Genomic DNA, 23,378 nt, shown 5'->3' with positions numbered 1-23,378 from the left:
TGGATAACTAGGGATAGTTTTATCAAACGATGTGGATAATTTTATCCACTAATTTGAATAATTTTATCCAGCAAAGGGGATAATTTTATCCAGGAAAGGGATAATTTTATCCACAAATGTGGATAATGTTCCCCACCATTTTAGGTAATTTTGTTCAATATTGCCGAAAGGGTCTATATAAGCACCCCTTCTTTCAGGAAGGGTCTATAGAAGCACCCCTTCTTTCAGGAAGGGTCTATAGAAGCACCCCTTCTTTCAGGAAGGGTCTATAGAAGCACCCCTTCTTTCAGGAAGGGTCTATAGAAGCACCCCTTCTTTCAGGAAGGGTCTATAGAAGCACCCTTTCTTTCAGGAAGGGTCTATAGAAGCACCCTTTCTTTCAGGAAGGGTCTATAGAAGCACCCTTTCTTTCAGGAAGGGTCTATAGAAGCACCCTTTCTTTCAGGAAGGGTCTGTAGAAGCACCCTTTCTTTCATGAAGGGTCTATAGAAGCACCCTTTCTTTCAGGAAGGATCTATAGAAGCACTCTTTCTTTCAGGAGGGGTCTATAGAAGCACCCTTTCTTTCAGGAAGGGTCTATAGAAGCACCCTTTCTTTCAGGAAGGGTCTATAGAAGCACCATTTCATTCAGGAAGGGTCTATAGAAGCACCCTTTCTTTCAGGAAGGGCCTATAGAAGCACCCTTTCTTTCAGGAAGGGTCTATAGAAGCACCCTTTCTTTCAGGAAGGGTCTATAGAAGCACCCTTTCTTTCAGGAAGGGTCTATAGAACCACCCTTTCTTTCAGGAGGGGTCTACAGAAGCACCCTTTCTTTCAGGAAGGGTCCAAAGAAGCACCCTTTCTTTCAGGAAGGGTCCATAGAACCACCCTTTCTTTCAGGAAGGGTCTATAGAAGCACCCTTTCTTTCAGGAAGGGTCTATAGAAGCACCCTTTCTTTCAGGAAGGGTCTATAGAAGCACACTTTCTTTCAGGAAGGGTCTATAGAAGCACCCTTTCTTTCAGGAAGGGTCTATAGAAGCACCCTTTCTTTCAGGAAGGGTCTATAGAAGCACCCTTTCTTTCAGGAAGGGTCTATAGGAAAACCATTTTATTCAGGAAGGGTCTATAGAAACAACCTTTTATTTAGAAAGGGTCTATAGAAGCACCCTTTTATTTAGGAAGGGTCTAAAGAAGCAACCTTTTATTCAGGAAGGGTCTTTAGAAGCACCATTTTATTGAGGAAGAGTCTATAGAAGTACTCTTTTATTCAAGAAGGGTCTATAGAAGCACCATTTTATTCAGGAAGGGTCTATAGAAGCACCCTTTTATTTAGGAAGTGTCTAAAGAAGCACCCTTTTATTCAGGAAGGGTCTATAGAAGCACCCTTTTATTCAGGAAGGGTCTATAGAATCACCCTTTTATTCAAGAAGGGCCTATAGAAGCACCCCTTTATTCAGGAAGTGTCTATAGAAGCACCCTTTTATTCAGGAAGGGTCTATAAAAGCACCCTTTTATTCAGGAAGGGTCTATAGAAGCACCCTTTTATTCAGGAAGGGTCTATAGAAGCACCCTTTTATTCAGGAAGGGTCTATAGAAGTACCCTTTTATTCAGAAAGGGTCTATAGAAGCACCCTTTTATTCAGGAAGGGTCTATAGAAGCACCCTTTTATTCAGGAAGGGTCTATAGAAGTACCCTTTTATTCAGAAAGGGTCTATAGAAGCACCCTTTTATTCAGAAAGGGTCTTTAGAAGCACCCTTTTATTCAGGAAGGGCCTATAGAAACACCCTTTTATTCAGGAAGGGTCTATAGAAGCACTCTTTTATTCAGGAAGGGTCTATAGAAGCGCCCTTTCTTCAGGAAAGGTCTATAGAAGCTCCCTTTTATTCAGGAAGGACCTATAGAAGCTCCCTTTTATTTAGGAAGGACCTATAGAAGCACCCTTTTGTTCAGGAAGGGTCTATGGAAGCACCCTTTTGTTCAGGAAGGGTCTATAGAAGCACCCTTTTGTTCAGGAAGGGTCTATAGGAGCACCCTTTTATCCAGGAAGGGTCTATAGAAGCACCCTTTTATTCAGGAAGGGTCTATAGAAGCACCCTTTTGTTCAGGAAGGGTCTATAGGAGCACCCTTTCATTCAGGAAGGGTCTATAGAAGCACCCTTTTATTCAGGAAGGGTCTATAGAAGCACCCTTTTATTAAGGAAGGGTCTATAGAAGCACCCTTTTATTCAGGAAGGGTCTATAGAACACCATTTTATTCAGGAAGGGTCTATAGAAGCACCCTTTTATTCAGAAAGGGTCAATAGAAGCACCCTTTTATTCAAGAAGGGTGTATAGAAGTACCCTTTTATTCAGGAAGTGTCTATAGAAGCACCCTTTTATTCAGGAAAGGTCTATAGAAGCACCCTTTTATTCAGGAAGGGTCTATAGAAGCACCCTTTTATTCAGGAAGGGTCTATAGAAGCACCCTTTTAATCAGGAAGGGTCTATAGAAGCACCCTTTTATTCAGGAAGGGTCTATAGAAGTACCCTTTTATTCAAGAAGGGTCTATAGAAGCACCCTTTGATTCAGGAAGTGTCTATAGAAGCACCCTTTTATTCAGGAAGGGTCTATAGAAGCACCATTTTTTTCAGGAAGGGTCTATAGAAGCACCCTTTTGTTCAGGAAGGGTCTATAGAAGCACCGTTTCTTTCAGGAAGGGTCTATAGAAGCACCCTTTCTTTCAAGAAGGGTCTATAGAAGCACTCTTTCTTTCAGGAAGGGTCTATAGAAGCACCCTTTCTTTCAGGAAGGGTCTATAGAAGCACCCTTTCTTTCAGGAAGGGTCTATAGAAGCACCCTTTCTTTCAGGAAGGGTCTATAGAAGCACCTTTTCTTTGAGAAAGGGTCTATAGAAGCACCTTTTCTGTCAGGAAGGGTCTATAGAAGCACCCTTTTATTCAGGAAGGGTCTATAGAAGCACTCTTTTATTCAGGAAGGGTCTATGAAGCACCCTTTTATTCAGAAAGGGTCTATAGAAGCACCCTTTTATTCAGGAAGGGTCTATAGAAGCACCCTTTTATTCAGGAAGGGTCTATAGAAGCACCCTTTCTTTCAGTAAGGGTCTATAGAAGCACTCTTTCGTTCAGGAAGGATCTATAGAAGCACCCTTTCTTTCAGGAAGGGTCTATAGAAGCACCCTTTCTTTCAGGAAGGGTCTATAGAAGCACCCTTTCTTTCAGGAAGGGTCTATAGAAGCACCCTTTCTTTCAGGAAGGGTCTATAGAAGCACCCTTTCTTTCAGGAAGGGTCTATAGAAGCACCCTTTCTTTCAGAAAGGGTCTATAGAAGCACCCTTTCTTTCAGAAAGGGTCTATAGAAGGACCCTTTCTTTCAGGAAGGGTCTATAGAAGCACCTTTTTTTTGGAAGGGTCTATAAAAGCACCCTTTCTTTCAGGAAGGGTCTATAGAAGAACCCTTTTATTCAGGAACGGTCTATAGAAGCACCCTTTTATTCAGGAAGGGTCTATAGAGGCACCCTTTTATTCAGGAAGGGTCTATAGAAGCACCCTTCTATTCAGGAAGGGTCTAGAGAGGCACCCTTTTATTCAGGAAGGGTCTATAGAAGCACCCTTTCTTTAAGGAAGGGTCCATAGAAGCAACCTTTTATTCAGGAAGGGTCTACAGAAGCACCCTTTTATTCGGGAAGGGTCTGTAGAAGCACCCTTTTATGCAGGAAGGGTCTATAGAAGCACCCTTTTATTCAGGAAGGGTCTATAGAAGCACCCTTTTATTCAGGAAGGGTCTATAGAAACACCCTTTTATTCAGGAAGGGTCTATAGAAGCACCCTTTTATTCAGGAAGGGTCTGTAGAAGCACCCTTTTATTCAGGAAGGGTCTATAGAAGCACCCTTTTATTGAGGAAGGGTCTATAGAAGCACCCTTTTATTCAGGAAGGGTATATAGAAGCACCCTTTTATTCAGGAAGGGTCTATAGAAGCACCCTTTCTTTCAGGAAGGGTCTATAGAAGCACCCTTTCTTTCAGGAAGGGTCTATAGAAGCACCCTTTCTTTCAGGAAGGGTCTATAGAAGCACCCTTTCTTTCAGGAAGGGTCTATAGAAGGACCCTTTTATTCAGGAAGGGTAATTAGAAGCACCCTTTCTTTCAGGAAGGGTCTAAAGAAGCACCCTTTTATTCAGGAAGGGTCTATAGCACCCTTTTATTCAGGAAGGGTCTATAGAAGCACCCTTTTATTCAGGAAGGGTCTATAGAAGCACCCTTTTATTCAGGAAGGGTCTATTGAAGCACCCTTTCTTTCAGGAAGGGTATATAGAAGCACATTTTTATTCAGTTAGGGGCTATAGAAGCACCCTTTTGTTAGGAAGGGTCAATAGAAGCACCCTTTCTTTCAGGAAGGGTCTAAAGAAGCACCCTTTCTTTCAGGAAGGGTCTAAAGAAGAACTCTTTTTTCAGGAAGGTTCAAAAGAATTACTCTTTTATTCAAGAAGGGTCTATAGAAGCACCATTTTATTCAGGAAGGGTCTATAGAAGCACCCTTTTATTTAGGAAGGGTCTATAGAAGCACCCTTTCTGTGAGGAAGGGTCTAAAAGTGCAACCTTTCTTTGAGAAAATGTCCATAGAAGCACCCTTTTTTGAGAAAGAGTCTGTGGAAGTAAATTTCGATATTGTTATCCACCATTGTATTGATTTTATAGTCCCTTAATTTCACGGCGCTTCACTGTAAACTCGAAAACAAGTGGAGAGAGACACACAATCGAAATGCAAGCACACAACACAACATAGTGCAAAGACAAAAAGAACAAAAACAAAAAAATATCAACTCGCATATAACTGGAAGAGCCCACTACTACTGATCTGATGCAACATGTGCGACAAATATGAATAAAAGGGGGCCACGCCACCACCAGCACTAATTTCACCACAGTGTGATTTTAACCGCGATCGCGTCAAGAGAGCCATTGTTAGCGCGATTCGTTGTTTTTTCATTCATTCATCAGCAACGTTTGGCGCAAACATTATCCGATCCGATCGATTTGTGCATTGTTTCGCAAAAGAAAAACAAACAAAATTTGTTGTTTGGTGGTGTTTCGTTGTTGACAACATCGTGTTTTTTTGGTTCTGTGCACATTTCTCTCTCCAAAGGAAGGAAGAAGATTTGTAATTGTTATTCTGTGTTTTCAATGCGAAAGAGCTGCTGAATATGCAGGGTTAGTGTGAAATTATATTGACATATTTGTTGTTGGTTTTATGTTTGAAAACATGCCGCAGCCCTGACTGCGGAGAAATTATGAAACCGTTAATGCAAAATGACAAGTGTATTTGAAATTTGAAGTGAATGCAGAATTGCGGCATCATCATCAGGGCAGTGCAGTGCACGTGCAATGTGTGAATTACTTTTCGCTGCCGAAGAATCGAAAAAGGCGGAATGAATGCATCTTTTTAACGGATACCAATGCAGAAAATCTTCTGGTGCTATGCCGACCAACACAGCTAAGCCATATTTAGTTATATTTTATGTTTGAATAATATTTATTTGAAAGATTATTTAATGGTTCTGCAAAAATAATTATAATTATGCAGATTATAATTCAGACAACTTAAAAATAAAAAACTTCGAAATTAGATAACGCAGAATTACCCTATACAAACATAAAAACACCGGTTACATTAGTGTGAGAAATTGGGTGATCTTTTATGTTGTTGGCTGTTTGATTCACCGTCGGCATTTCAAAAATTAAAATGTATGTGCATAACAGTGGCTTACAGGTGATGCCTAGAAGAAGTAAGGCTCGTATAAGTTATCGGTAGTAAATTAATAAAGAGCAAGGACGACTTAAATCATATGTGATTCAGTCCTAGACACTTGAACAGCATTGGGATATTGACATAAGTCATGGGCTGTTAATTAATAAAGGCAACTACGATCTTATTCAAAAGTGGTTATAACTGTTTTTTATTACTTTGCAATAAGTACCTTAAGCTAGAATGGCCATGCTGCCTATATGTCTCCACCTTAAGTCCAATAAATAATTGCACTGCTCCAGAACCTGCAAGAATCTAATATTTTGTATTTTTTTGACAAATCAGTCAAAATTTCAAAAATAGTTGGTTCTAGCAGGTTCTGGAACAGAGGGATAAGTACTTCATTGTGAAATATTTTGTAACATTGCATAGTAACACAAAATGAAGGTGAAAATCTGGGGAAGAGATAATTCCTTTTGGGGATGAAAGCCCTTGGTGAGTATATTAAGAATCCCGAAGGACAGATCCGCTGTGAGTCGAACTTCCGAGTAATGGATTGGTGAAATTTTTGTCAATGAGAGTCGTACCTAAAATTTTCTGTGCGACATTTTTGCAGAACATTTTGAAGCTGATAAATGTCATCTTGTGGTACTTTTATAGCGGTTCTTAAAATAAGGGTCGAAAAGGACATTAAAGGAAGCGAGTTAGAAGGTCGAAATTCCCTGCGAAAATAATCCTCCTTCGATTTGACTGAAGACATGTCATCTCATAAATAAGCTAAAACAACACGCAATAAAGATATAACGCTAATTTCAGATGCCTTACATGGTCTTCAGGAGAAACTTCATCACACCATAACTCGGATCTGTCCTTCGGGATTCTTTATATACTCACCAAGGGCTTTCATACCCAAAAGGATTTATCTCTGCCCCAAAATTTCGGTTCACAGTGTGGACCACAAGGAGGGAATAGATACGGACATCTACATCGTCAGTCCCTACTTCTTCCATTCACATCTGGAAAACACAGGTCGGACTAAATTCTGACCATTTCGATCCTGGCCATTGTAGAGAAATCCTGCGATGTCGTTGAGCGCACATTCGTGAATTTTGATGAAGCCAAATGGCATGGAATCACAATTTTTTGACGACTCCTTACGTCACTTACCGCCGCACAATGGTGCCTCAGTGGAAAAAATCGAAATATGTGTTGTCGACTTTTTTATAATTTTATGGTTTTATTTTATAGAAAACACTTCAAATAGGACAATCGTGAAAGAATTTTGTCGATATATAGTGTAACTATAATGTTATAGCTCCTCAAACATATAACATTTTTCGTAGTTAGCTTATATTGAAATTTATACAAAAAAGTACCATATGTTCATGGAACTGTATTTAAACAAGTTATTAGAAATGTTAAAACTTTTGAATTGGGAATAAACGAGTGGCCAATAGCCTTCCTTTTTGTGAACAAAAAAGTTTACATATAATGTTTATACATAAAGTACTGTTATGTTGATTGAAGCAATAAGATGTTCTACATTACTCACGAATTTCGCTACTTTCACGGAGTGTATCTAAAAATTGCAGCAAATTGCAGCTTCGGGCATTTGGTACATGAAACACACATCCCTTTCGAATAAAATTATGCAAAAATTACATCCAACAAAATCCGATTCTTTGAGACACAACCACATTTTCATAAACAGTGTGTACGAAAAATCTAAGTTTGGTTAGTAAAAATATGACTATAGTTTCAATTAATTTTATTTCAAATTTAAACCAACTATGTGGCAACTTCAGTCAGGTTGTTAAAGAGGGAATATTAAAAACAAAAGTACCATTATATACAGGGACTTCATCCAAATCTGAAAAATCGGTAAAATTGAAGCAAAAAATCGCAAATTAAATTTGAATGCTATTAAATTAAAATTGACTGAGTTATAGCAAAATCGGACAATGATATATAGGGACTATATCGAAATCTGAAATAACCACCACCAGCGACAACGCATTTAATATCAAAAACAAAACCTTAAAATATGTAGACAATTTTTGCTACCTCGGCGTTACTATGTCATCAGAAAATGGTGTAGAAGAGGATGTTGACAATAGACTTAAGAAAGCTAGATCCACATTCGGAAGACTCAGCAAAACTTGGCGATCAAACCAAATATCGTATAAAACAAAACTGCGTTTGTTTAATGCATGTGTGAAATCCACATTGCTTTACGGAAGCGAAACTTGACCCGTAACAAACGCCAACAAATGCCTCCGGATAATAAGCAAAATATTTTGGCCCAACAAAATCTCAAAACCTGCACACCAGATGGCAAATGAAGAACCAATCGCCCGGCAGATTGCAAGGAGAAAATGGAAATGGATAGGCCATACGTTGCGAAAACCACACAATAGCATTTCCAGGATGGCTTTGGAATGGAACCCTTAAGGAAGCAGACGCCCTGGCCGCCCAAAAATTACATGGCGCAGAACCATACTCAATGAGCTGAAGAAAGCAAACACAACTTTAGATGATATCAAAATATTATGTAACGATAGAATAAGTTGGAACAATCTTGTAGAAGCCCTATGTTCCCAAGTGGAATAAGAAAGGAAAAAAAATATCGAAATCTGAACCGATTTTTGTCAAAATCAATAAAACTGCTCAATGGCCTATGAAAACATGGAATATGCGATCTGATCAGTTTTACCGATTTTGATAAAAATCGCTTCAGATTTGCAAAAAATCAGTCAATTTTAATTGAATAAAATTGACTGATTTTTTGCAAATCTGAAGCCATTTTTATCAAAATCGGTAAAACTGATTAGGGGCCTAAGATAATATCAGATATTTAATTTATAGGCTATTCTCCTAAAATTGACCGAGTAATAGCAATATCGGGGAAAGATATATATGGGGGCTATATCCAAATCTGAACCGATATGGACCAAAGTTGGTATTTTTCATTTCTATGCACTCATAAGTAATTGTACAAAAATGCATCATCCTAGGTCAACTCCTTCTATTTTTGTCCACGTTTACAAGGAAGCGGCACCACTATGCGCCGCACTCATGTGGCAGAAGATATTTAGAGAAGTAATCCTCAAGGGGGCAAAGCGGTACATTCTAGCTGTGGGCAGGATTCCTCTCATGAGATCTAATTATCCATCCAGGCCTTCATGTTTGGAACAACAGCGTGACCAAATACGCGCCAATAACCCAGCTGACTACAACATCTCGATAACTGCACAATAAACATTTTATCTGCTTCCAATAAGAATAAAATCTCTCTGCTATAGATTTTAATGGTGCACACTTTTTGGAATCTGAATGGAGATGCCAAAAAGAGTGCATCGCAGTGCTGACGCTAATTTATTGTGCATCCATTCTTGCAGAACAGGTTCAGGCGAACTGTTGTTCATTTGTCCCAAACAGAATATCCATTGCAATGTCAAAGTAGTTGGTAGAAGTACGTTTGAGCTACTGCATAAAGGACTTGGAACTATAAATTTCTAAATCGATAATTCATTCTAAACTCAGACATAGAAAAATGGCCTCTCTAACATATGTCTCAAACATATTTTGCAGCAAGCATATATTTGTTTGAAAGCAGTCCCAAACATAACATATGTTTGGGTCCTGCAAACAAATATATGTTTGGGTGCAAACAAATACAAACCCAAAAGCCGCAAAAAAACAAACACATGCACCAGTGGGAGCTTTCTGAGAGCAAGGGAGCGTAAATGTCAATGTGAAACACATTGAAATGTATGCTCACTTGCTCTTAGCAAGCGCTCACTGGATATTTCTAACATACATATGTATGCAATACACATTTATAAATGGTGGTGTTTTTTATTGAAGGCCATAGAAAACAAGTAAAAAAGTATCAGTCGGCTTTGCCGACAGAGATATACCCTCAGACTGTGTGGATAGAAATACTTTTTTCCCAAAAAAAAAAAAAAAAACTTATGTATGAACCGACAAAAGTATGGATAGGATTAAAGCTCAAAAAATTTCCGGTGATAACGATGGAAAGGGCTTTTTATCACACTAGCTTACGAACAACATAATATCGCTGCAAACAAATGTCCAATGAATCCTCGAACAGACCCTTAACGGCACAAAAATGTTGAACATTTATGTGACCCAAATTTGAACATAAACTAAGTTTCGACAATATTTATAGATCCTAATCGGTTGCTAAGTCTATGAGAAATCGCGCGTACCATTTTAGGGAATGTTTTCAAACTTTTGTGGGGGAGGTACCGGAAGGAGTGGACCTATAAGCACAGGCTTCGAATTTCATCTAATATTCGAAGAAATATTATAATATCCAAAGTGTGGACAAACGTAGTATTCGGTTCGAGCTCTCCAGTCACTACATATGGGCTGTTTTCTCAAGAAGTATGGACGTGCCCCTAAAAAAAACTTTTACCATCGTAATTGAGGCAGCGAATGCAAGTTGCTTCAACAAAAATCAAAGTGATTCGATATCAGGTCTTAAAGTGAACTTATCCGAAATTTTGTGTGGGAGGTACCGGATGGAGTGGACAAATATAGTTCATATTTGAACCTGATCTATATCTGGTAGATATATTAGGATGTGTAAAGTATAGACCAATTCGGTCACTTCCTTCAAGAGTTACCGTACGAACCATTTTTCCGAATATTTTTGAACTTTTGTGGGGGAGGTACCTGAAGGAGTGGACCGATACACAGTGTCACGACCGTGGCCAAAAATGGTAAAATCTAAATACTTCGTTGAACAAATTTATTGATGGGGAGTGGTAGAAAACATATTAATTAAGAAGAATCTGAATTTTGGTACTGATACGTGAAGTAGTTTTTGCTATATGAGGATTTAAATCCGACAATTTTAGTTAATACGTATTTTTGTGTGTTTTTTTCTAAAATTAATAAATTATATTATGCGTTAATATTTAAAATTTAAAAGTAACGGTCGCTGCAAAAATGATTCCTATGTTCTCTTGGGATGTAATAAACTTGGCTACACCTTTGTTTGCATGTAAATATTAATCATATGGTGTTTACATTTACCCAAACATGTATTACTAAGTTTATTAATTTTCTGAAGCAAATTTTAAATTGAGTATAAAAGTGTATATCGATATTTTTTGCTGTATGAGTAGTAAAAAGTGAGTACTTCAAATATATAAAGGTCCCAGCTGCAGAGGTTTGCAGACGAATGTGTCACTTCTCTTTTTCAGCGACCACCTCACTGAGAGGATACCCCCTTTTTTAACAAATCGTTTTGCGGTGTTGGCTATAGCCCGAAAACGAATGAACCGATCATCATATATTTTTGTGGGGTTATTAAGTACCTAATAGTCTTGCTTTAAAACGAGAGAATTTTTAAAAATATCAATTTTTAAAAAAATTGTGAACAGCGAAAATCAAAATTCGATTTTTTACAAAAAATTTACCGTTTTTTGACCACTAATCGGTAAAAAAATTGTTTAAAGGAAATTTCTCATATATAAAGACAAGAGTTTGATATATTCAATATGTTCACAAACAATATGAAGACTAAACACCAAATTTCAGTCATATCGGGTGGATATTGAGGCCACAACACTCAAAATACCGAAAATGAGGAGGCACGGTTCTATGGGGGCTATAGGAAGACGAGGACCTATACCGACATATTTCTGGTGGAAGGTTATAAGTCCCCCAACGGAGACTTAATACCAAATTTCAGCAATTTCGGGGTAATAATGAGGCTAAAATCTTCAAAATACCGATAATCGGGAGGTACCGTTATATGGGAGCTATATCAAAACGTGGACCTAAGCCCACAATTCTCTGTTGTAATGTTTGATACCTCTGCCGAAGACTAACCACAAAATTTGAATACTTTCAGTTGGTCATTGTGTCTTAAGCATTCAAAATACCGAAAATCGGGAGGTACGGTTCTATGGGGGCTATATCAAAACGTGGACCGACCAACCCAATTTTTTGTCCTGAAGATTGCAAGTCAATAATAGGTACGTGTACCAAAATTGATGCACCTACGACAACTCCTTCTATTTTTGGCCACAGTTAATATGAACTCGCGACATAGTGCGATATGGCTTATCTTCAAACTTAAACTATGTTTGGACAAAATATTGCTAAGGCTAAATTTTGGAGCGAATTGGCAGATCCGTTCGAGAGTTATCTTGCACTCCAACCACCTCACACGTTGTCATAGGGGTTTTATTTGCAACTTTCAGGCTATTTTTTCAGGAAGTATGGACTTGCCCCTGATGAAACTTTTGCCGTCGTATGGCGGACAGTGAATAGAAGTTGTTGCAACAAAAATCAAAGCGATTCGAGAGCAGGTCCTTAACTGAACTTTTCCGAAATTTTGTGTGGGAGGTACCCGAAGGAGTGGAACCTCATCTAAGTCTGGTAGAAATTTCATGATAAACAACCCGAATGAGTGGACCGATTCAGTTCATATTGAAACCTTATTTAAGTCTGGTACACATTTTACGATGGGCAAATTATGGGCCAAATCGGTAACTCCCTTTAAGAATTATCGTGCGCACAATTTTTCCGAACATTTTCGAACTTTTGTGGGGGAGGTACCGGAAGGAGTGGACCGATATAGCCCATCTTCGAACTTAAACTAAGTTTGGGTAAAATATTACGAAAGCCAAAATTTGAACCGAATCGGTTTATCCGTTCGAGAGTTATCGTGAGCTCCAGCCAGCCAGACATACAGACGGACGGACATTGCTCACATGTGTTTTACGCATACACATCGCAAAACTTCTGCGTCTCTATTACACCATGCACATAGCTCTTTATTATAAACCAGCATTCAGCTGCTGCGAGAGCCCTGTTGTTACACTCTTTGACAAAAATCCTCTCCACCCATAAAAAATATGTTGGTACCCAAACATTTAACATTGAGATATGTTACAAAATGTTGCAAACATATATTTGTTTGGACACAAACATATTTCTAACATATATTTTTCTGCGTGTAGAGATGAAGAGTCGAATGAAATGTTTGAGAAAGATGATGCTGGAGGGAGAGCAAGAGGATGATGAGGGCGTTTATGATGATGTATCCATGGGGGTACTCTGTCCCTTCCGCCGCAGGGTAATCGGGTAACACTTCCACTCAAACATCACCTTTTCGTAGGTGCATCTTCTTGTTCGCGTCTGTCCGTAGAGGCCCACGACGGCTACTGACTTTATATGGTTCAGGATAACAACAGCTCTTGATTTTCACAGGAAGGTTTCGTTTAAAACACTTTTACCTAAGTTCGGGCCAGCGACGCCTCTTGAATGCCAAAGGTAAAGGGAACTGGAATGATGATATATAACTCTATTTGATTATAATAGCCCAGGGCTGAGTCTCTTCACATATGAAAATTTGCCGCATCTGACCTTGGCCTCAGTTTCCTTTTTCGCCCATTGGGGGTACTTCGGGCTCGGTGCATGTTTTGCCTTCGTACGACTGTAGAGATGAAGAATTGAATGAAATGTTTGAGGAAGGTGATGGTGGAGGGGCTACGGCCGATGTTGGATCTGGAGATGTTGACAACCAGTAGGATGATGAGGACGTGTAAGATGATGTGTCCATGAAGATGAACTAATGTAATGTATGTAGATGTAATGGTTGATTGCGTCGGTGGGGGGTAACACTTCCACTCAAACATCACATTTTCGTAGGTACATCCTCTTTTTTGCGTCTATCCGCTAACTTCGAAATGTCTGGGGTAGTGTAACTAGCTGCCGATCATCTCTTCTGAGGTGGTGTTATCAACACTTCATCCGTTCTGGATATTTCCACCGCATCATCCTCCGAGCTCAGTTTAGTAACCTCCTCATAAGATAGTGGAGACGTGATGGGGAAGTTTCGGGTTTTCAAAACCACACATCATGTCAAGTTTATTGTCAACGATGCAACCGTACCCAGCAACGACGGTTCCTACTTTCGAAGGAGCCATCACATCGAGCCGCACGCGAGGTACGTGACACTCGAATTGCTGGTACAACTCCTTATACCAGGTCGAACCACAGAATTGTGATGATAGCAAGGGACCATGCCTAATGCATTCAGTCATACGTGGAATTCAGAAACATGAAGTACAAACTCCGTAGAGTTAAATAGGGAGTGATATCTCTGGTACTGCTTAACCTCTACCGTTCGCCAATTCCATGCCCTTCCAACGACATTGATCCAATCATGCTCAGCGTATTATGCTAATACACTTATGACATCCGGTCTCATTTTTGTTAGGCTAAATCCTTATATCATTGATATTGTTGAGTTCTTTCACGCTAGGAACATGAAAATATCTACCACTAAGTCAACAACCACGCAACCACATGGACTGTGGAGCCGAAGTTCCCACAGAATGTGCAGGTCGGTGGGTCACTACAAAGTTCTGAGGTGACATTTGATAGCTCATGCCACAACCATCTGGAATAAGATGAGAAGTAGAAAAAAATGTTCCGAAGTCGCTAGCCGAGAGTACTTGGGAAGCAGATAAAGATAAACGCAATATGTTGGTCTGTGGTAAGCCATGCGGTGCCAGAGTCTGATTTGTCAACGTAGAATAAAAGAACTTACAAACTTGCCAGAATGCGGCAGGGTGTTTCTGCAAGTCTTCGCTGGATCACTTACACGAGAAAGCCAAGATCTTGCCCATTCGTCATCATCCACGTCACCCACCATTTAGTGGATAGACAAACACGTTAAAATGGTAATCATACTGATGCAGTCCCGGGGGCTATAAGGGCCTATCGTATGTATACCATCCTCGGAGGTCACCCACCATTGTTGGCAGAGGAAGAATAATAGGTGCCTAGACGGAATAACAGTAGTCAAAATCAACTGCGAATTTTCTGAAATTGATTTAATTTAAACCCATGTGGCTTCTAAAATCTGTATAAGAGTTTAAGCACAAGGATGAGGGTCTTTGAATCGGTTGACACAAGAGATACGCGAATGGATACAACTAGACCAATTTAAAAAGTTTGGTCCTGTGAGAAGCCCTTCCAGAATGTGAAATACAGCTAAAAAAGCTCGAAATAAGCCAAATTGACATCAATGTGACTACTTTGTTACTTTGTTGTTACTGTAGCCAAAAGTTCTTTACCCTAAGGATGTTCGTATGTAGCTATGTTTTGGTTTGATGATTTCAAATTGACATTTCAAATGTTCGCCGTTCCAGCAGCGCATTGGTCATTATTGTAGATCAATGCTATTTAAGGGACAAAATTTCTTTTGTTACTATTTTGGATGCCGACATAAATTCGCATAAACGAACTAGAGAGTCATGCTAACATGTGTTATTTGTGTATGATGGTATGTATGTGTGTGTGGTGATATGTACATATGTATGTACGTACATGCATACATATGTTTTATGAATGCTACTGTAGTTTCTTTTTTTGAATCTGTGGAAAAGAGTACAAAACAAGCCGCCACATAAAAAAAAGTGTAGCGGTGGATCAAACGATTTTATGGAACTTCACACACACACACACACCGAGACACACTTTTATAGATTATATGGGTGTCTCTATAACACACATATTTATGTGTCCTATGTTATTGTTTGTAAATATAAATCGCATCATTGAATGATCACAGGGATATTAAGGTGAGTCCTACGAAAAAAAGTATTCTTTAAAAAAAACACGTTTGTTGGTAATTCGAAAAAAATATTTTTAAAAAATCACGTTTGTTTGTAATTCGAAAAAAAAATATTTTTTAAAAAATCCACGTTTGTTGGTCTTTCGAAAAAATATTCTTTAAAAAATCCACGTTTGTTGGTCTTTCGAAAAAATATTCTTTAAAAAATCCACGGTTGTTGGTCCTTCAAAAAAAATATTCTTTAAAAAATCCACGTTTGTTGGCCCTTTGAAAAAAATATTCTTTAAAAAATCCACTTTAATTGGCCCTTTGAAAAACATATTCTTTAAAAAAATCCACGTTTGTTGGTCATTCGAAAAAAATATTCTCTAAAAAATCCACGTTTGTTGGCCCTTTGAAAAAAATATTCTTTAAAAAATCCACCTTAATTGGCCCTTTGAAAAAAATATTCTTTAAAAAATCCACGTTTGTTGGCCCTTTGAAAAAAATATTCTTTAAAAAATCCACGTTTGTTTGTCCTTCGAAACAATATTCTTTAAAAAATCCACGTTTGTTTGTCCTTCGAAACAATATTCTTTAAAAAATCCACGTTTGTTTGTCCTTCGAAACAATATTCTTTAAAAAATCCACGTTTGTTGGTCCTTCGAAAAAAATATTGTTTAAAAAATCCATTTGAAAAAATATTCATCGAACATAGTCTTTAAAAAATCCACGCTTTTTGGTCCTTCAAAAAATATTCTTTAAAAAATCCATGTTTGTTGGTCCTTTGAAAAAATATTCTTCGAACATATTCTTTAAAAAATCCACGCTTTTTGGTCCTTCAAAAAAATATAGATAAAAAAATCCACGTTTGTTGGTCCTTCAAAAAAATTCCTTCGAAAAAAATATTTTTTAAAAATCCTTCGAAAAAAATATTCATAAAACTTCAGGTGTGTTGGCCCTTCGAAAAAATATTCTTTAAAAAATCCATGTTTGTTGGTCCTTCGAAAAAATGTTCTTAAAAAAATCTACGTTTGTTGGTCCTTCGAAAAATATTGTTTAAAAAATACGCGTTTGTTGGACCTACGAATAAATATTCTTTAAAAAATCCAAGTTTATTGGCCCTTAAAAAAAATTCTTTAAAAAACCCACGTTTGTTTGTCTTTCGAAAAAAATATTCTTTAAAAAAATCCACGTTTTTTGGTCCTTCGAAAAAATATTCTTAAAAAAAAATCCACGTTTTTTGGTCCTTCGAAAAAATATTCTTAAAAAAAAATCCACGTTTTTTGGTCCTTCGAAAAAATATTCTTTAAAAAGTCCACGTTTGTTGGTCCTTTGAAAAAAAAATGTTCTTTAAAAAATCCACGTTTGTTGGTCCTTTGAAAAAATATTCTTTAAAAAATCCACTTTTGTTGGTCCTTTGAAAAAATATTCTTTTAAAAAGTCCACGTTTGTTGGTCCTTTGAAAAAAAAAATGTTCTTTAAAAAATCCACGTTTGTTGGTCCTTTGAAAAAATATTCTTTAAAAATCCACTTTTGTTGGTCCTTTGAAAAAATATTCTTTTAAAAATCCACGTTTGTTGGTCCTTTAAAAAATATTCTTTAAAAAATCCACGTTTGTTGGTCCTTTGAAAAAATATTCTTTAAAAATCCACTTTTGTTGGTCCTTTGAAAAAATATTCTTTTAAAAATCCACGTTTGTTGGTCCTTTAAAAAATATTCTTTAAAAAATCCACGTTTGTTGGTCCTTTCAAAAAATATTTTTTAAAAAATCCACGTTCGTTGGTCCTTTGAAAAAATATTTTTTAAAAAATCCACGTTCGTTGGTCCTTTGAAAAAATATTTTTTAAAAAATCCACGTTCGTTGGTCCTTTGAAAAAATATTCTTTAAAAAATCCACGTTTGTTGGTCCTTCGAAAAAATATTCTTTAAAAAATCCACGTTTGTTGGTCCTTCGAAAAAATATTCTTTAAAAAATCCACGTTTGTTGGTCCTTTGAAAAAATATTCTTTAAAATATCCACGTTTGTTGGTCTTTAAAAAAATATTCTTTAAAAAATCCACGTTTGTTGGTCCTTTGAAAAAATATTCTTTAAAAAATCCACGTTTGTTGGTCCTTTAAAAAAATATTCTTTAAAAAATCCACGTTTGTTGGTCCTTTGAAAAAATATTCTTTAAAAAATCCAAGTATGTTGGTCCTTTCAAAAAATATTCTTTAAAAAATCCACGTTTGTTGGTCCTTTGAAAAAATATTCTTTAAAAAATCCAAGTTTGTTGGTCCTTTCAAAAATATTCTTTAAAAAATCCACGTTCGTTGGTCCTTTGAAAAAATATTCTTTAAAAAATTCACGTTTGTTGGTCCTTTGAAAAAATATTCTTTAAAAAATCCACGTTTGTTGGTCCTTTGAAAAAATATTCTTTAAAAAATTCACGTTTGTTGGTCCTTCGAAAAAATAATCGTTAAAAAATCCACGTTTGTTGGTCCTTCGAAAAAATAGTCGTTAAAAAATCCACGTTTATTGGTCCTTCGAAAAAATATTCTTTAAAAAATCCACGTTTATTGGTCCTTCGAAAAAAAAATTCTTTAAAAAATCCACGTTTATTGGTCCTTCGAAAAAATATTCTTTAAAAAATCCACGTTTATTGGTCCTTCGAAAAAATATTCTTTAAAAAATCCACGTTTATTGGTCCTTCGAAAAAATATTCTTTAAAAAAATCCACGTTTATTGGTCCTTCGAATAAATATTCTTTAAAAAATCCACGCTTATTGGTCCTTCGAAAAAATATTCTTTAAAAAATCCACGCTTATTGGTCCTTCGAAAAAATATTCTTTAAAAAAATCCACGTTTATTGGTCCTTCGAATAAATATTCTTTAAAAAAATCCACGTTTGTTGGTCCCTTGAAAAAATGTTCTTTAAAAAAATCGACGTTTGTTGGTCACTTGAAATAATATTCTTTAAAAAAATCCACGTTTGTTGGTCCCTTGAAAAAATATTCTTTAAAAAATCCACGTTTGTTGGTCCCTTGAAAAAATATTCTTTAAAAAAATCCACGTTTGTTGGTCCCTTGAAAAAATATTCTTTAAAAAATCCACGTTTGTTGGTCCCTTGAAAAAATATTCTTTAAAAAATCCACGTTTGTTGGTCTCTTGAAAAAATATTCTTTAAAAAAATCCACGTTTGTTGGTCCTTTGAAAAAATATTCTTTAAAAAAATCCACGTTTGTTGGTCCTTTGAAAAAATATTCTTTAAAAAATCCACGTTTGAAGGTCCCTTGAAAAAATATTCTTTAAAAAATCCACGTTTGTTGGTCCTTTGAAAAAATATTCTTTAAAAAATCCACTTTGTTGGTTTTTCGAAAAAATATTCTATAAAAAATCCACGTTTGTTGGTCCTTCAAAAAAAAAAATATTCTTTAAAAAATCTACGTTTGTTGGTCCTTCGAAAAAATATTCTTTAAAAAATCCACGTGTGTTGGTCCTTCGAAAAAATATACTTTAAAAAATCCTCGTGTGTTGGTCCTTCGAAAGAAATGTTCTTTAAAAAATCCACGTTTTTTAGTCCTTATTTCCCAAGAGAAAGTTTCACATCAGTATTTTGCGAAACGTCTTTGCGTTACAGCCACCGACCTCCTTTATGATAGTTCCACCCCATTAAACACATGCCGTTTTACTACCCATACTCACATACGTACACATGTCCTCCGTCTGTCGCTCATGTCGTTGTCGTCGTATTTTTTGCCGCTTCTAAACAATAAACAAAACCTCCAGCTACTCACTAGACAGTCGCGTATTTATTCGTCACATGTGATTGTTGTCGTTTATTGTTGTTCTTGTTGTGTTTTTTCCGCCAAAACTACAATTACCCGGCTTTGATACCATTTTTTATAGTCAGAATTTCACTTTGTAGATTATTAGGAAGAAGAAATAACAAAGAATTGGGTGTTGAGAGGACAAGAAATTTGCATTGTCTTTTATGTTAAAGATGTAATAGAGAAAAAACTGAAATAGATATGGGCCAATAAAATATTTGATTGGTTATACATGTCTGGGAACGGAAGGCTCCAAAGGCGCTATACATATTTTTCAGTAGTGCGATTCTCTAACTCATTTTTTTGAGTTACCGACAAAAATCGGTAAAATTAAAACGAAAAATTATGAATGAAATGTTCAAATAAAAGTTGACAACACTGTTGCTATCGGTACCCAGCAAAATAAATTGGAAGCAGTGCAATGTAGACTACTTCTATCACGACATGTTTTGATGCAGTTCAAACGGAGTCATGAAAAAGGCACTCCATTCCTCACATTTTAACCGCTTTTGGATGCAATCCAAAGAATCACATCCATTTGCAGTTAAAATGCAGTGCCAAGGGTCAGTTAAAATGCAGTGCCAAAGGGTTAGTTAAAGTGCAGTGCTATGGAGTGCATCTTTCAGTAGTCACTCTCTTGTAAAAATCATGAGTGAAAATGCATAATTGGATGCACTTCCAGATTACTTGTACATATAATTTAACTGCATCTTTGGAGGCAAACATTTTGCTGGGTATAACTTTGCGACTACTTTCTATTGGTCGCTAACTTACCGAATAATATCGTTAATTATCGAATCGATTAGAGAATCGCACTACAGTTATTTTTTTATTATTATTTTAAAAGAGGAACTGTTTCTCAAAAATATTTAGAGTGTAAAAATCAAGCCAATGCGCCGGTTACAGCTTTGTGCTGCTGCGAAGAGTGTTTTAAGAAACCACGAGCGTAACATTCTCCCCATTTTCCCCTCTGGAGGAGGTATGCGGTAAGAATTGTTTTATGCTGTTAATACAAAATGACATGAATAAAGCTCCCGATTATCTTATGATGCCAAAATAGGCTTGGGGAAACAAACCAATCTCCAAAACAACATAAAATCCAACCAATTTAGCGGATTAAAAAAAATCAAAATTTTTGTCTGAAAATTGGTAAAATGTTTAATATAGATCTTACAGCGTTCTTCCTGGAAGGCACGCCAGCGTAAGACAAATTTGGAAGAAGATTTCTTCATGTTGCCACTGATACCAATTATGTTAATGTACGTGGTCAGATAACAGAGTTATACGCTAATACATCCATAGAAACCCTATTCTAGGGCAGCTTTAGTCAGCGGCCCACCATTTATAGTCTGGCACTAGATGGCAGCTGACTTTAATACTAAATAATCTTAAACCCATGAAATACTTTGGAAAGTTATTCCCGAGGCGGGCACTGGTTGGCATCATGACTAAAACCTTAGGTCAAGTTTAAGTATATGATCGAATTGACATTACAAAATACACTAAGAAAATATGCAGCTAAATAAAATTCCACAACACGCTAAAACACTATTTTTTAATGAAAATTAAGCTCTTACCTCCTCCTTCAAAATCCACTGTAATATTTTTTTGATATACGTATTAGTTTCGCGATATTTTGAATATATTTACTTCACTTACAATATAGGTTGTACTCACAACAAAAAATATTGGTCAAATGTTCCGACATTTGAAGCTATTCTTAAGAAGATCGCGTTCGAATAAAACAAATTCTTCAGGCCATGTTAGCTCGATTAATTCAAATAATTAATTAAAAAGTTTCATAAATATTGGCCTTCGTCCTAAAAAAACAATAATAAATAAAAATTCACAGCAGAGCCTGGCTGCCCCGGCTGAGTTTTGAACCTGGGTCCTCTCCAACAAACAGACAATATTGTCGAGGTCTTAACGTTCTAAGCCACTGCTAACTTATCATATCAACACTTCTTGATATGATATCAACAAAAACTTCCGAAATGGAGGGCATTACAATTCATGAAGGAAACCCCCCTTCGATTGTACATGTGTATGTATTGAGCAAATGATTCCTAGACAGGACACCAGGGTGACTTGATATAGAAAAAAAGACTTCAAAACATACTTCATATCTACAAATTTGTAAAAATGGTTTTATAAATAGAAATTATCAAAATCAGCCTTTGTCTTCTAGCCATTTACATTCAAAATATGCCTGATGAGCTGGCTTAAACCACCAGCGATCGTAGCATAGTGGTTGAGTGTGTGATACTTCGATAGAATTCATTTTTCAATACAAATTCCTTAGGCCATATTAGATCGATTAATTCAAATATAAAACTAATATATTTTTAAAAAGGTCCATGTCATAGCTGTCAGAGTTGCCAGATGTTGTACCAAAATTTTGACATTCATTTTTTATTTTTGGCCAATCGGTGGATCCAGATAGCCAGATAGCAGAAGTGGAGAATTCCTAATGGGCCTGGATATGGACCTCAATTTGAAGTAATTATTCAACATTACGCACAGATACAAAAAAAAAAAAAAACTTCCAGATGTACTAACGTATCTTACTAAAATCGTAGGAATTAACCCAGCAAAATGTTCGATGCCAAAGATGACATTCAATCATGGGTGCAAGTGATCTAGCATGTCATCTTTTTAGCATCTTCATCGATGAATTTTATATGAGCGTGGACCCCAAAAGATGACGTTCTTTTCTGGATCCTAAGCATGTCATTTTAACCAATGCGTTGACATGTCATTTCCACCAATGCTTTGGCATGTCATTTCCACCAATGATTTGACATGTCATTTTCACCAATGCTTTGACACGTCATTTTCACCCATGCTTTGACATGTCATTTTAACCAATGCTTTGGCATGTCATTTTCACCAAACCCTTGGCATGAAATTTTCATGTCTTGTTTGGAAAATGGAAATGCTGTATTGAAATATGGTTTTCATGAAAAACAAAACTCTTTATTAATTCAAACGAATTCATGAAATAACTACAATGAATTTATCAGTTTATTTTTTCAAAAGTTTACATCCAAAATTGCAATGTAATCACCACCGCTGCAACGCAAAAGATTACTTCCTCCGTTCTCCGCAACTGATATTCTTTCATTTTACAAAAGGTTTTTGCAATTATCTTCCCATCACCAGTTCAGATTTCAACATGGACTCCAAATGCACTCCTTTAAGTATTTTTATTTCGTAAATTACTTTTATTTTATAATTTTGTTATTTTATAACAACATTTTGGTAATTTATACTCTTTTGTTTAGTGACGGAAATATGTAGGGATCTACAACCCGGCTTGCTTTAGGGATCTCTAAGAACAAAATGTAACGAACGGGGAGGAGAGACTTTTTATGGAAAATACCATTTATGCTTAATTCATTTATTTTTAGTTGTTTCTTTCCAAAAGTAGTTTCTTCTTTATTTTCAGATTCTTGTTCCTTTTCGTTTCGTTTCAAATTCCAAGAAGCGAGATTTGATTGATTTCATTCTATGTCAGATTTAGAACAGACAAGGGAACTTTTAAAATAGCAATGTGTGCAGTCCGATTCTATTTTTAGCTCGATGGTTGGGACTTCATATAATACCAATTGTTTAGAAGTTTTAGTTGTTTGATATGCAGGAAATGTAAGACAACATCACGACGACAGTTCTAACAACTTTGGTCTGTTCCAGAAACTGCAAGAATCTACTTATTTTTACTACGATAACAATTTTTCCTTTATGTTATCGGAAAAAATAGTAAAAATTAGTAGATTTTTGCAGTACTGGAACATACCAAAATGAAAATAAACAGGTGTGTAATAAAAACACAAACATCATCTCTATTGGAGCGATGGAATGGGTACAAATGCTGATGAAAAGATCGGATCTTTCACGACTTCCTTTGCATTGGTTCAAATCCTAATGAAAAGATCGGATCTTTCACGACTTCCTTTGAACCAATGCAAAAGATGACATGAAATCACGTCATCGCAAAGAACCCATTCCGTCAAATTTTGCTGGGTAATGAATAGTTGTCTATAATAGGAAGTGATCCCAAATTGTTGAATGACATATAAATATTACGAATTTCACAGTTTGGATCAAATAGGGCACTCAATGCGAATGAATAGTACAGAGGTCCAACACCTCTGAAAATACTGAAATAAAATTAAAGTTGCGCTTTGAAATCGTATAGCTTTCCAACTTTTGACAAATTATAGACTTCTTCATACTCGG

General features: G+C 36.5%; 1 long non-coding RNA gene across 1 annotated transcript in view; it reads left to right on the top strand.

Moving 5' to 3' along the window:
• The first annotated feature begins 4,903 nt into the window (after nucleotides 1-4,903).
• Nucleotides 4,904-23,378, top strand: part of LOC141393655 (uncharacterized) — a 174,384-nt gene continuing 155,909 nt past the window's right edge. The window contains exon 1 of the long non-coding RNA XR_012410153.1: nucleotides 4,904-5,190. This is a non-coding gene — a long non-coding RNA (uncharacterized lncRNA). The remainder of the gene's footprint in view (nucleotides 5,191-23,378) is intronic.

Source organism: Musca autumnalis, unplaced genomic scaffold, assembly GCF_047663935.1.
Source record: "Musca autumnalis isolate F117 unplaced genomic scaffold, ASM4766393v1 scaffold_2, whole genome shotgun sequence".
Taxonomy (NCBI): Eukaryota; Metazoa; Arthropoda; class Insecta; order Diptera; family Muscidae; genus Musca; species Musca autumnalis.
Note: the sequence above shows the minus strand (reverse complement) of the source record. Positions and strands in the feature narration are given on the sequence as shown.